The 14,508-nt window shown below is 40.2% G+C and overlaps 1 protein-coding gene across 8 annotated transcripts in view; it reads left to right on the top strand.

Moving 5' to 3' along the window:
• The first annotated feature begins 1,208 nt into the window (after positions 1 to 1,208).
• The window catches only part of LOC106079854 (cGMP-specific 3',5'-cyclic phosphodiesterase-like), a 133,514-nt gene continuing 120,214 nt past the window's right edge, over positions 1,209 to 14,508 (top strand). For 3 of the 8 annotated variants that reach the window (XM_056013316.1, XM_056012947.1, XM_056013006.1), the window contains exon 1: positions 1,234 to 1,483. The gene's annotated coding sequence lies outside the window, so the exon portion shown is untranslated. Of the gene's footprint in view, positions 1,484 to 6,481; positions 6,654 to 14,508 lie in introns of those variants that run through there. The other 5 variants (XM_056013134.1, XM_056013439.1, XM_056013374.1 and 2 more) reach the window with 5 other exon arrangements.

Here is a 14,508-nt window from a genome sequence, read left to right as displayed (position 1 = left end):
CATTGACCAACTTGTTGTAAGTAATAAAAGTTATTTTATATAGAAACTGCATTAAGATGATTAGGCTAACGGGAGATAAGCCTTCCAACAATGACAGCTATGGAAGCGATTGAACGGTGCTCTCCCCCAAAGCGCGAAAGGTACTCCAGTGAACATGCAGAAGAGCAGACGCGTAAAAGTCGCAAGACCAGGAGAGTAGCTTATGCCATTGTGTACAATTATGCTTGACTTAAAATAATTGATGTCATTTCACTCACTGTGAGCGACATTTAAAAAAAAAAAAGAATTTTTTATATGTAAAACTTGTTTTGTTATAAAATAAACTAAGTATCAATGCTTTTTTTTTAAAACAAGATGTATTGGGCAGATCGTATTGGCCTTCAACACTAGAGCACATTTAAAACAATAGAGTGAAAAGTAATTTGTGATTACAAATGAACAGCACGGAGCCGTCCACTAGTCCAAGGAGGAAGGAAGGTGATATATCAAGAGAGAGAAAGAGAGAGAGAGAGAGAGAGAGAGAGAGGGGGAAAGAAAAAGAGAGGGAGAGAGAGAAAGACAAAGAGATAGAGAAACAGAGAGAAATAGAAAGAGAGTGAGAGAGAGAAAGAGAGCGAGAGAGAGAAACAGAGAGAGATAGAAAGAGAGTGAGAGAGAAACAGAGAGAAAGAAAAAAGAAAGAAAGACAGAAAAAGAGCGAGAGAGAGATAGAGAAAGAGTGAAAGAGAAATAGCGAGAGAAAGAGAGCGAGAGAGAGGAACGAGAACGAAAGAGAGAAAAAAAGAGCGTGCGAAAGAGAGAGAGCTAGAGAACGAGAGAGAGAGAGAGAGAGAGAGAGAGAGAGAGAATCAAGTGGCAATTACATAATTACTTGTATTGTGAAATATCCGCACATTAGTATTTAGTAATATTTATAAATAGTAATATGTTTTGATCTATTTAGTCATTATTTCTAAACACTTGATCGGTAACGCTTGCTAATACCACACTGACATCTTTTAGTGCCTTCCAGTGGTCACTGCGAGACCAACAACTTACCATCCGTTCTTCTTGTTCGTCATTCTACCCCAGAATTTCTCTCCACTCTCTAACCAACGAACTCTTTCTTCACGTCTGCTATCTCAAACACTCGGGATCGATACTACCCACCTTGCCTCTCACGTGGGCCAGATTTTTCTCGTTTGACTGGGTACATTTTTTTTTCACCAAACAAGAAAGGGATTGGCCGCGCGGCAAAAGCGTCTGAGATTGAGAAAGTGCCACAAGCGCAGACTGGCAGGTAGCAAAAAAAAAGGAGCTCACTCGACGGCTAGTCTCTTCAGGTAGACAACTCGAAACATTTGCCAGATTGATCTTTAATTTGTATTTCTTTTTAATTCCACAACATTTCTGTATGGATTGATTTCAACTGTATTTTGTTTCTTCTTAATGTTGGCTGTAGGATCAATACATTTAAATGCCAAGATAATATTCACACCGACAGGTAAAAAAAAAAAAAAGCGTATATGTACGTATAAATAATTAATTGTTCTCTAGATTAGATCTACATCAACTGTTTCGCTCTGTAGTCAATTCTGTGGCGCTTATTTCTAGTTGATATTTTGGTGATTTAGATTTGGAGATAACCAGTGGCGTAGCTAGAGTGAGGGGAGGGGGGAGAATTAGGAAATCCCCCCGGGCCCCTTTTGAGGAGGGCCCTTAAATGGGTGTTCAAAATATTTTTTTACATTTAATATTAAATATTATGCAGGGGCCCCCAGAGGTCAAGCCCCCCCCCCCCGGCCCCAAAATGATGGCCAATTCCTAGCTACGCCACTGGACATTACCATACACCGTGTAACAAATCAGGACTGGTAATTTTTTTTTTTTTTTTTTTGAAATCCTGGTGGTGGTAAAATTGCGGCCTATAATCTAGCTCTAGATCTAGAGCCCAGGGAAGAGAGATGAAAGAAGAGTACTTTAGTAAGAAAAAGAGTGTATAAAGATTTCCTTGATAGGCCCTACGTCCGTGCGTTTATGAGCACATTAATTACATGCTTGCTTCCCTTCTAGTGCGGTGTTGATGCGCTTAAGTCTCGGGTTCAATACTTTATAGCCGAGACCTGTCTTTCTTGCAACGCTTGTATCAACTCTGTCTGGTAAATATGTTGAGCATGTTAATCTCACCCACCTCCGACTCTCGGACGAAGTTACAACATGGCACAATTATTCATTGTTCATAACAAAACAAGGAATCAATCTAAAAATCAACCAATTAATCGGTGGTAATTAATTTCTTTAGTTTAATATTGATTAAGGGAAATAACTCTTACAGTATTGAGAAGTATGGCTGTAATTGTGGCGTTTTCCCCCTTAGATAAGCTTCGTTTTTTTAAAGTAATTTTTTTTTTAAATTGCTTGTTTTTTTACTTTGCTTGTTTTATGTCTCTTTTGCATAAATAAAAAAGTACCTACTGTGTTGCTGTCACTATTATTTTTATTACATATCCTTTCAAGCCTTGTGATGCATAGAGCGGATGATATAAAGGTCATCTGTGAGCTTAAAATTTAAAATGACCACTATATAGTGTTGATGATCGGTCGTTGTTTTGTAGCTCCAGACTACTAGTACAACTAAGCCAATCTAATCGTATTATATATTTTTTTTATCAAATAAAATTTAAATAGCTTGAACAAACTTATCTTATGAGCAAAAACTCAATATAAATTGATTACAATGTTCACCGATTTAACTTGAAATGATAATATAGATCTAATTGTAATGAAATGAACTGATAATTAAACAAAATCTAGCTCACATAAAAAACATGTTTTTACTCTCTCAAATTTCTGGGGGGGGGGGGGTCGTCTGCCGTCCATAACATCAAATATGACAGAGCCTGTTATCATCATTCTCCAAGACCAACAATTAATGCCCCCCTTTCATTATTATAACCTTGGTAAAACACTCTCTCTCTCTCTTTCTCTCTCTCTCTCTCTCCATAAGATATGGCATGCTAAGTGCGCTATGGTTCAATTTCTTTTTTTTTGAACATGCGAAGGGGAGAGGGGGGGGGGTATTTGGGAGAAGGATTCCGTGCTGCCATTAGCAAACTCAACTCAGCTCGAGTCGGGAATCGAACTCAAGCCTCCTTGATAGGGAGAAAATGTTTTCGCCACTCTACCAAACATTCTACGTGTAAAAATTCAGGTGAAACAAGCGTTTCAAGAAATTACTTTTAAAGGCAGAAGTATTTTATTTACTGTAGAGTACATCGAGTAAAGGATTTCTTATCTTATAAATTACAGAGTTTCCTACAAACTTAGGTCCTACGCATATTGTTAATTGAGCCGTGCATGTTAATTAGAGACTTTAACTCTGCTAAGTCATCGGTTTTCCTGGCCGATTCAGAATCTAATAAAGATTCCTAAATTTAGGGCGTAGACTGTATCAGAAAACTAAGTACTAACAAGAAAAACATTTAAAAAAAATACTTTTAAAAAAAACAAAATGAAAGCTTGTATTAAGTGTAATTATATCAATTAGTTTGGATCAGTCATGTAATTAAATTTATAATAGATCTAGACTAACAATCATAAATCTGGGCGATTATAAATATTTTTATCAATTGTTTTTGTTTAGCGCGATGTCACGCTATTAGCTTTCTCAATGCGCTATAGTCCTATCACTAGTCGGGACCAGTTGGGAAAGGAGGGGGTGAAGAAGAGGTATTGTGAATGTTACCGTGATCGCATTTTAAATGCATAAAAAAAAACGTGTACACTCAGGGCTCTAACCTCCTCAGGGGGGGGGGGGGCTAATTTAACTTACACCACCACACCTGTCAAGTACGATTTCTTTCCCTTGTTCGATACCAAACAACATAATCAATTACCAATAGTTAATTAACTAATTGTGTTGTTTTTTTTAGATTTGGCCATATGGTATGGGAGAAATAACGTGTACACACTTATTACCAGAGTGAGTTGATATAAGCTTTGTAAAAAAATTAGGGTGGGTTCTCACAAACATACGCTGGGGGAAAATGACCGTGGTCATCAATGGTGGCAACACGATACCATCTTGACTTAGAAGTTGGTGATCTTGACTTGGTGAACACTCGGTACACAGAACACGGTCAGGTCAAGCCTATCAAAACAAAAGCAGACGACCTAGCCACCCTATAACTCATATCTTCTGGACATCTCCCCTTCCACACCCATGGGGGAACGATCCAGGACAGGGAAACACCGGACTTGTCTGGCAGACCTGTGACATTCCAGTGGCCATTAGCGGGATTGATGTCAGTGTGTTCGTGAGTGTGCGCTACGGAAGGAGAGAGGGGGGTGAGTGGGTGTAATGTCACTTTGGTGGCACTGCAATAACAACACTGTGGCATGACAATGGGTGGCCTTGGCAGTAGAGGCGACATGAAGGTGTAGAGGAAATATAACAATGATGTGACCTAATTGTTTCTGTGACGGTAAGAAGAAGCTTTAAGAATGTCTTTAATTAGTGTCTGTATGCAATCATTTCTCGAAAACACTAAATTTGTAGTGTTCCTGTCATTTCATTGGTTTTGCTCTTAAATGGCCCTAAGTTGATCAGACACACAATATTTTTAAATACATAGGTAGTTGTTTTTTTTTTACAAAGCTTATATCAACTCACTTTGTCTGTCTGTCTGGTAAAAATATTGTACACATGATTTCTCCCACACCCAATCTCGGATCAAGCTAAAATTTAGCAAAATTATTTCTTTTACCTGACGACACGAGAATCAATATAAACAAAATTAACCAGTTAGCTAAGTAACTATTGGTAATTAATTCTTTTGTTTGGTATCTTGAACAAGAGAAAGAAATCGCACTTGACAGATGTGGTGGTATAGGCTGAATTATTCCCCTTGAGCCCTGAGTGAACATTTTTTTCTGCATAAAAATGATCATGTAAACATTCAACAAGATACGCCCCTTCTTCCCTCCCCCTTTCACAACTGGTCCAGACAAGTGATAGGATCATAGTGTATTGAGAAAGTGATAGGATCATAGCGCATTGAGAAAGTGATAGGATCATAGTGTATTGAGAAAGTGATAGGATCATAGTGTATTGAGAAAGTGATAGGATCATAGCGCATTGAGAAAGTGATAGGATCATAGTGTATTGAGAAAGTGATAGGATCATAGCGCATGGAGAAAGTGATAGGATCATAGCGCATGGAGAAAGTGATAGGATCATAGCGTATTGAGAAAGTGATAGGATCATAGCGCATTGAGAAAGTGATAGGATCATAGCGCATGGAGAAAGTGATAGGATCATAGCGCATGGAGAAAGTGATAGGATCATAGCGTATTGAGAAAGTGATAGGATCATAGCGCATGGAGAAAGTGATAAGATCATAGTGTATTGAGAAAGTGATAGGATCATAGTGTATTGAGAAAGTGATAGGATCATAGCGCATTGAGAAAGTGATAGGATCATAGCGCATAGAGAAAGTGATAGGATCATAGCGCATAGAGAAAGTGATAGGATCATAGCGCATTGAGAAAGTGATAGGATCATAGCGCATAGAGAAAGTGATAGGATCACAGCGCATGGAGAAAGTGATAGGATCATAGCGCATGGAGAAAGTGATAGGATCATAGCGCATTGAGAAAGTGATAGGATCATAGCGCATAGAGAAAGTGATAGGATCATTGCGCATAGAGAAAGTGATAGGATCATAGCGCATTGAGAAAGTGATAGGATCATAGTGTATTGAGAAAGTGATAGGATCATAGTGTATTGAGAAAGTAATAGGATCATAGCGTATTGAGAAAGTGCTAGGATCATAGCGCATGGAGAAAGTGATAGGATCATAGTGTATTGAGAAAGTGATAGGATCATAGTGTATTGAGAAAGTGATAGGATCATAGCGCATGGAGAAAGTGATAGGATCATAGCGCATGGAGAAAGTGATAGGATCATAGCGCATGGAGAAAGCTAAAAGCTAGAAGAACAAAAATTGGTAAAATATGTCTAATCTCGCAGATTTATTATGTTTAGGTCGAATGTATAATAAATCACACAACTGATCCAAACTAATTGATACAATTACTTTTAATAAAAGCTTTGTTTTTTAAAAGGGTATTTTCATATGTTTTTATTGTTTTTTCAAAAATTGGTTTCTACTTTTAATCACTCAGAATGGGAGACAACTCCGTGAACATAACAGCGTACCACTTCTTGGCTTTCATTCTTTAACTCCTTCCCCGATCTAGGTCCATACCTTCTCGTCAAATTCTAATCTCTAAGGAGTCATAAAAGATGCTGCCAATGGCATATATGTAGTCTAATTGAAAAGATGCAGTGACAAATGTGGTCACACAGGAAATTTCAATACAAAATGCGTCACGCAGGAAGTTCATGGACGAAATGCGTCACATAGGAAGTTCATAAACATATGTATTCAAACAGCTTAAATATGCGTTCGATTCTACTGTTGTATGTTTTTCTGTATTAAAATTGGTATTTGAATTCTTGTTTTCATGTTACTATCGCTGACACTGATATTTCCAGATGATAAAGCAGTTGTGTATTTCACATTTTGTTGAGTTTGATTAGCTTTGTCGTACTATGGAGTGTTCCGAGACTGAAATGTATTCGATTTTCTAATGCAGATCTAAACAGCAGGGTATATTTATATCTAATGTATATTTCTGTTGTTTGTTTCCTTCGTTTGATTATAGCTAATGAAGGCCTATTGGCCCAAACTTTCTTTATTTTAAATAGCTTTTATATAGCGCAACTTTAATGCTAGTGGGGAGAGGGGGGTTCTGAGAAGGTTTCTCCGTGCTGCTTTTGGGCGCCCGGCAAACACAACTCTGCTAGAGCCGGGTTTCGAACTTGAGCCCCTGTGATAGGTAGCCAATTCCAAGCCATACGACTTAAGCCTCTCGGCCACACATCCCACTTTAGTAGGGTTACCTATATTTATCCATCCATCTATCTCAGTGGCGATTCTACAACCCTGCACATCCCTCCATTCAGAACTGTACTGAGCCTATATTTAGATCTATTGTACTTTCCGTAACAATTTCATGTGTTTAGAGTGACAAGTGACAAAAGGGCCTACACACTTTTGTCATGATTTTCTTTTCATGGTATACACTTGAAGAATACAAAGGGACTAAACTAGTTTATCCGATGTATTTCTGTATCAAAGGATGGTGTCTTGTTTGTGCGAACTGTATTATGGGAAGTGTTTCATGCTATTACAACTCATTTCAAAACTTCGCCTCAAATCATACAAATCGTATTGTTACGTTCTTCTCTATCATGCCTTCTGCAAACACTGCTAAACACAACACAGCACATCTAACGCAAGAACTTGACAACAAGAGCTTCAATAAACAAGGTGGCGGTTTATTTACAATTACATGAAAAGCCAATACAACACAATTGGCCACATCAAATTCAAATGCTTTCTTGTACAATAGAACTGCCTACTAAACACTACAAGTCTTTCTCTGTCTACTTCCAGACTCGTACAGCTACAATTTCAAGGACTCACTTTGTAGCACACTGTCCTTACTGCTTGCTGTCCTGGACTCTACTGTCTATTGTTACATACTGTCGCTAGTCCGTGAAGGCTCTCGATCACATGACTACAACATGGGTCATATTTGCGTGAACTAACGGTAATGTCCCTTGTTCAACAGCCCTTGACCTGTGTGATTGGCCTGAGTCATGTGTGTCAGTAGGCCTCACACACATTAACCCTTTCAGCCCGCAACTAGGGTTATAACAGTATTTTAAAATAATAATTTTCTTAAATCTTAAATGTTTGACACATTTATTTTAACTCTTTCTGTACCACAACATTTGAAAGAAGTATGCACATTTGAATCATATTATCCAGCATGTTATATTTGTAGAGTTACGATATTGCCATATGAAATCAATAAATAGGTAAGTAGCTCTATAAATCTCCCCTGATTCGTTCTGATACAGCGATAGGATCGACCAATGACCTATGACCTCGTCATAGCTCATGTCTTTTGTTTGCCTTCGACAGAAGATAGACTTAATGGCAATACAATAGCCAAATAAACAAATCTGAAGGTAAGCAAGGACTCAAGACATCGACTGAATGTAGACTGTCTAATTGTTCCGATAACTTATCAGTTCATTGAAGTCTATTTTTTTTTATTTTCCTCGGAGGAAGTGCGCGGGTTAAATAAAAAGAAGAAATGACGTAGATTGAATATATTTCTTCGTCAGTGATGTCCAAATTACGGCCTGCGGGCCATATCCGACCCGTAACGCGGGGTTGTTTTCCCCCTCGAAACGCCTGTCCGTAATGAAGACACTGACGCTCGGTTCCACAGGAGTTGAAGTTTCCGATGTTAGGAACTTTGTCCCCAGACTGACAAAACTTTGTTACCACTGTTCTACTTAATGAATAGTCGTAATTTGATGTATGCAGGGGCGTAACTCACAATCCCGCTAAGAGAATGAGAATGAGGAGGAGCGTCAGTATATTTGAAACTAGTTTCCTCCATTCAACAACCCCGTATTACAATCTCATTGATCTATTCAATTTTGAAATTTGTGTCACTTAGAATTTTTTTTTTTTTTTTACGATATAGGCATTGCAAGAGGCGGGTGGGTTAAACTGTCAATGGGGCCGCAGACCCCTAGCCCTGGTCGTAAGCAAACATGGCTTATTTCCATTTTAAACACGTTATTTTTTGCCCTTAAGTTTAAAAAAGGTGGCGATCTTTATGTTTATACCTTAATTTTTTAATTACATTCATGCATATGTAATGGCGGCATTGCTTTCAGCTGAAGATGGAAAACGGAGATTGTATTTCTACAATATAATTTATTTTATCAATATTTCTACTTTTTAAAACAAGGACACACACAGATACACGCGCACACACATCATTATATAATAATAATAATAATAATAATAATATTTTGTTTCTCTTTAGCGAAACTCGACCCTGGCAGCGCCAGAGAATGACTACTCGTTCATTTCTAACATAATAATAATAATCTTTATTATCCGTATGGAAATTTGTCTTACAATTTGTGCATTACCCCAAACAAAAAACATAATAACTATAAGAAACCAAAGTGTACATTCACACCAGACTCACTCATAGTTTACATGTGACAAAGTCTATACCAGATTGTTCTTATTTAATGATTTGATTGCCAGGGGAACAAAAGAGTGTTTGTGTCTGTTTGTCTTTGCTATCGGTGTCTTGTATCTCTTTTGTGATGGTAAAATCACAAAATCCTGACACAAAGGGTGATTGTTTATTTCGAGGATCTTGTTAGCTTTTTTTATAGATGTTTGTCTCAAACAACTGCCCAAATGGGGTTTGTTTTTTTTGCCTATGATTATATATTTGGGGAAAGTTAAAGGTGGTAGGTCATTGGGCTGGCTACATGACACCCTCGTTAACCGTGGGACACAGAAATAGTTGACCTTTATATCATCTGCCTCATAGATCGCTATGTGTGACAGGGTAACTTATATATATGTGTGTGTGTGTGTGTTTCTGTGTGTGCGTGTAATATTTCCCTTTCTTTCTCCCTTTTTCTCTATTATATATCTATAAAGAGTGAGAGAGTGGTAGAGAGTAAGAGGTAAGAGGGTGAGATAGTATGTGTGTGTAAGTGAAAGAGAGATATGAAAGATGACTTAGAGACAACTTAACTGACGTCAGAAAGGTCAGCTGCCCGGAGTGACATATTCACGGGGAGTCACGTCGACTTTTACTACATTTTTTTTTTTTATTTTAAAAATGTGTTTGTTTAATCAGACCTAGACGTCACGCATGCGTCGCGCGTTCTGATTCCGCTGCGCACTCATGCGTACCGGTCTAAAAAGGCGTCTACCAACCTTAACAATTGAAGAATCCATATGCGGCAGTGGTCCACAAGCTATTTCTTTCCGTCACATGTATTGGATGGTCGAGTGTAATGCGCTTCACACTATCGAGTCTGTCTGTCGTAATTCTTAAAGGGAGTCTACTCTTGGACGGTAAGCCAGAAGTATAGTATTCTTAGCGTGTTGGACCGAGACCATTGGTTATAGAAGTTGCCACGTCGTACAAGTGACGTACAGACCTTGTGAAGTGGCAAGGAGCTATAGATCTAAACTGCCCACAAGTTGTGACGTTGCAGGTCAGTGTAGAGGCCTTCTATAACGATGGGCCTCGGTTGGACGTAAGGATTCCGGAGCATACGAATGAGACGTCATTTTTTAGCGAGCTTATAATCAACTCGGTCTCCGTCTGTCTGGGGGGAATCTTGTACATGTTATTTCTCCCACTCCTAATTCCAGGATCAACTTGAAATGTGATTGAAGATTTATGGCAGTGATTTTGCTACAATTATTTAATGTCGATGAAAACGCATGAAAAAAAAAGAACGATTAATTAATCAATTAGTCGTAATTAATTAATTTTGTTTTATTTAGACAGTGCCGGCCTTGGGTAATTGCAGATCTATGGGCAGTCGCGAAGCCTGGGCATTAGCTGTGGTAGGAACGATGTCGCCCACACATCAGTTCTCCCCTCTCCACGCAGCTGATGTATCCAAAGGAGCGGCTGTGCCGATACAGTTTGGGGTCAGCGGCGTCTCAGGTTCTGCCTGAGTGTAGCTATGGGTGCTGCAAAATGTCTTAGGGTCGCCAGCTCCTGATTTTTCCTCAGGGTTGACTCCCGAAGCCTTTTCCCATGATTGGGTATAGCTGCAAGGCAACAGAGGTTTGAATTCAGAGTTTTCCTTCTCCTAGGTGGGTAGCTAGCCATGGCTAACGAGCCCCTCCTGCCCGAAACTTACTGATTAAGGCGCCAGTTACTCGCCTTTGCCCCTTCTCCTGTTAGTGAGAACAGTTCCACCGGACTCAATATCTGAGCCACACATGAAGGCCAGGAGTTGCACTGGTTGTCAGAGGCTATTTGAGACGCATGCCATTAGGAAGCATTTTATAGGTAGTGGAGAGCTAACATCCATTAGCACTTCCGGCAATGACAACCTTGCGGAAATAATTGCAGATACACACTAAAATAAAAACATTGCTGTTTCTATATCTAAATAAACAAATAAGTTCAAGTCATAAAGCACATATTTCGTAGTGTTCTGTAGGCTTGTTAAACATATTCAGTATTCAGATTTCGAAAACCGATTTTTTAGCTCAATCCATGAACGATTCGTGATCATCAGACTAGACTGTCACTAGACACAAGGTGTCGACATTTCACCAAATGACACAAACAAAGGTCTTCTAACATATGTAGTCTAACAAACATTCGTAAAATGACCTTCAATCGTAGAAGAGATTATCAGAGCGAGGCTAGCAGACGTAGAGCCGCAGAATTCTGCTATGTTTGAGAGCGAGGCTAGCAGACGTAGAGCCGCAGAATTCTGCTATGTTTGAGAGCGAGGCTAGCAGACGTAGAGCCGCAGAATTCTGCTATGTTTGAGAGCGAGGCTAGCAGACGTAGAGCCGCAGAATTCTGCTATGTTTGAGAGCGAGGCTAGCAGACGTAGAGCCGCAGAATTCTGCTATGTTTGAGAGCGAGGCTAGCAGACGTAGAGCCATAGAGTTCTGCTATGTTTGAGAGCGAGGCTAGCAGACGTAGAGCCGCAGAATTCTGCTTTGGTTGAGAGCGAGGCTAGCAGACGTAGAGCCGCAGAATTCTGCTATGGTTGAGAGCGAGGCTAGCAGACGTAGAGCCGCAGAATTCTGCTATGGTTGAGAGCGAGGCTAGCAGACGTAGAGCCATAGAGTTCTGCTATGGTTGAGATTTGATCCATGTTTCTCAATTCCCCCCCCCCCCGGCCCAAAAAAAATATTTTTGAGCCCTGTGCGAGTTCTCCCCCCCCCCCAAATCGGAGGCCCTAGGCCTTTTTATCCAGTTTGATTCCGATGAAACCCCTAAGGATTAAATGACTATTACTATGCTATGATTTACATTTGCTTGGGCACGAGAGTCTTTTGATATACTTTTGTTTTGTTTGACATGTTTAGGGTGTTCCTTCAGACTTGAAGAGTATTGAATCCTATCCCAAACCTCCACAGGACTACGAGGTTCGAGCCTGGAACCGTCAAGACGATAGTCCAGAGGGCACACCACTCGACCAAGCACCCATCCTTATTAAAGAAGAAATTGACTTCTTAATTATTCTTTACAACAACTACTAGTGCCCGGGGTTGTATTCCCTTAAGTTTTAATCCCAGCTAGAAATAGTCTCAAGGCAAAGCCAGCCAAGTGTTTAGCTCAGGGGTTCTTAACCTGTGGATCGAGACCCCCTTGGGGGGGGGTCGATTGACGATTTGTCTGGGGTTGCCAAAGACCATTTTAAAAAAATGGATTGTTATTGTCTATTCTTCTATTGCCGTGTGTGTGTGCGGGAGGGGGGGGGGGGTCGCGGCTAAGTGGGGGATTGTAAAAAGGGGTCGCCGAGCATAAAAGGTTGAGAACCGCTGGGTCACTAGCTTCAAGGCAAGGCATGTCAATGGTTTCTCTTCAAATAAAAAAGTCGCAGAGAATCGGGAAAAAAAAATGCGAAAGTAAAATGAGTTTCTGCACTACAGAGTTTAGCGAAGCTTTGCGGAAGAAGTAGGTCACCTTAACACTTGCGCACAGACGAGGTCCAGTAGTCTCACCTATATGACAAAAGTACATTTGTATTGAGTTCAGTGCAGTGAGATCCTACCAGTTTGGTTTGCTGTACTTTGAATGGCCTGACTTCACTACAGTCTGCTTTTACACTATATTTGTACACTATGTTTGTGTTTGGCCGTGATTAGTACTTCAGAGGCGGCGTTAGCGTTGTGTGTGTGTGTGTGGGGGGGGGGGGCCTGGGCGAGTGCCACATTAGGGGCTACGAATATTTCGTACGATGGGTCGACGATGAAAAAAGATTGTCTTTATCGCGGGGGTTCCCCTCCCCTCTAAAGCGCGGGAGGGGGGGGGTAGGGCGGTTTGCTTCACTCGCCACCCCCTAAGAGTCGCCTCTGCAGAGAATATCGAAACCATATTTAGGGCCCATTCATATGACTAGATGTAGGCTACAGACAAAGTACTTAACAAAGGAGGCGGTGGGAAAGGAAGTAAAGTAAAGTTCCCCATTTCAGACCTTGCGATCTATAGGGCAGATGATGTTAAGGTCATCTGTTTCTTTGGCCAACGGTTAACGAGAAGGGTGTTATGTGGCCAGCACAACGACCAACCGCCTTTACTTTCCCCAACTAAAGTCAGGCACCCATTAGAGTTAGGTGGACTCAGGGACGCCCTAAAAATCCTGAAATTCAAAATCCCAGTCTTCACCGGGATTCGAACTCAGGACCTCAGGTTCGGAAGCCAAGCGCTTAACCACTTCACCACCGCGCCCCACGGTGGGAAAGGAAAGATAAAAAAAAAAAATCAGAGAACTGGGGAGGTCGCTGCAGCTAAAAACTTAATATGCGTTTAGTTATAGTTTAGCTATAGTCCAGGTAACATAACAACTACCATAAAACTCCGATACTGGCCAACATGAGCATTGACTTTGCCCAACATTACATCTAACACTGGTCAACATTAACCTTAATACAGACCGACTCTAGTCTTGACATTGGTCAATATAAACTTTGATACAGGCCAGCATTAGACCTGACACTAGGAAACATTCATATTAGACTGGGCAACATTAACCTTAATACAGATCGACCCCTAGTCTTGACATTGGTCAATATAAACTCGATACGGGCCAGCATTAGACTTGGCACTAGGAAACATTAATATTACACTGGCCAACAAATCCTGACAAAGGCCAACATAAATGCTGACGGTGGCCAATATAAAACTTGACAATGGCCAACAAAAACCCTGACAATCACCCTAACAATGGCCAATATAAACACCGATAATGGCCAATGTAAACTCAGACATATACCTTTTCATGAAAAAAAAATCTTTAGGTAATCTTACATTCCGATCTAAGGTACTAGCAAAAAAAAAACAACAAAAAACAACAAAAACAAAACAAAACAAAACAACAAAGACAGAAACTAAAAAAACAAAGTTTATGTTTGTTGTGGGTGCTATAAATAGAACTTCATGAAAAAAGACCTCTTTAAAAACAACAATAACAGGGTAGGTAATTACAAAAGTGCTCTTGCTAATAAAAAGGCAGACAACTCATTTTTTTTTTAAACGATGTCTCCCTTTTAACCCGCCTAGCCACAATGTTGCAGACGTCAATGGTATGGTCACATGACGAAGCGATTCGTTCCACAGTACAGAAACGGACCACACTTGGACAACAACAGGAATATCACTTTACAACAGGGCAAACAACAACAACAAGACCAGAGACATCTTCTTTTGAGGCGACTGTCGTGCTCCCGGTGCGTTAAGGAAGTTGACATACTAGATGACATCTGCGTTCATAACAGCATAAGTGACAGTGGTGTAGCTAAGGTGGCGGGATGGGGGGAGAAAATTAGAATATCCCCTCGGGCCTCTACTTGAGAGGGT

Source organism: Biomphalaria glabrata, chromosome 1 (genome assembly GCF_947242115.1).
Source record: "Biomphalaria glabrata chromosome 1, xgBioGlab47.1, whole genome shotgun sequence".
Lineage (NCBI taxonomy): Eukaryota > Metazoa > Mollusca > Gastropoda > Planorbidae > Biomphalaria > Biomphalaria glabrata.
The sequence above is the reverse complement of the archived record's forward strand: the minus strand, read 5'-3'. Positions and strand labels throughout refer to the sequence as shown.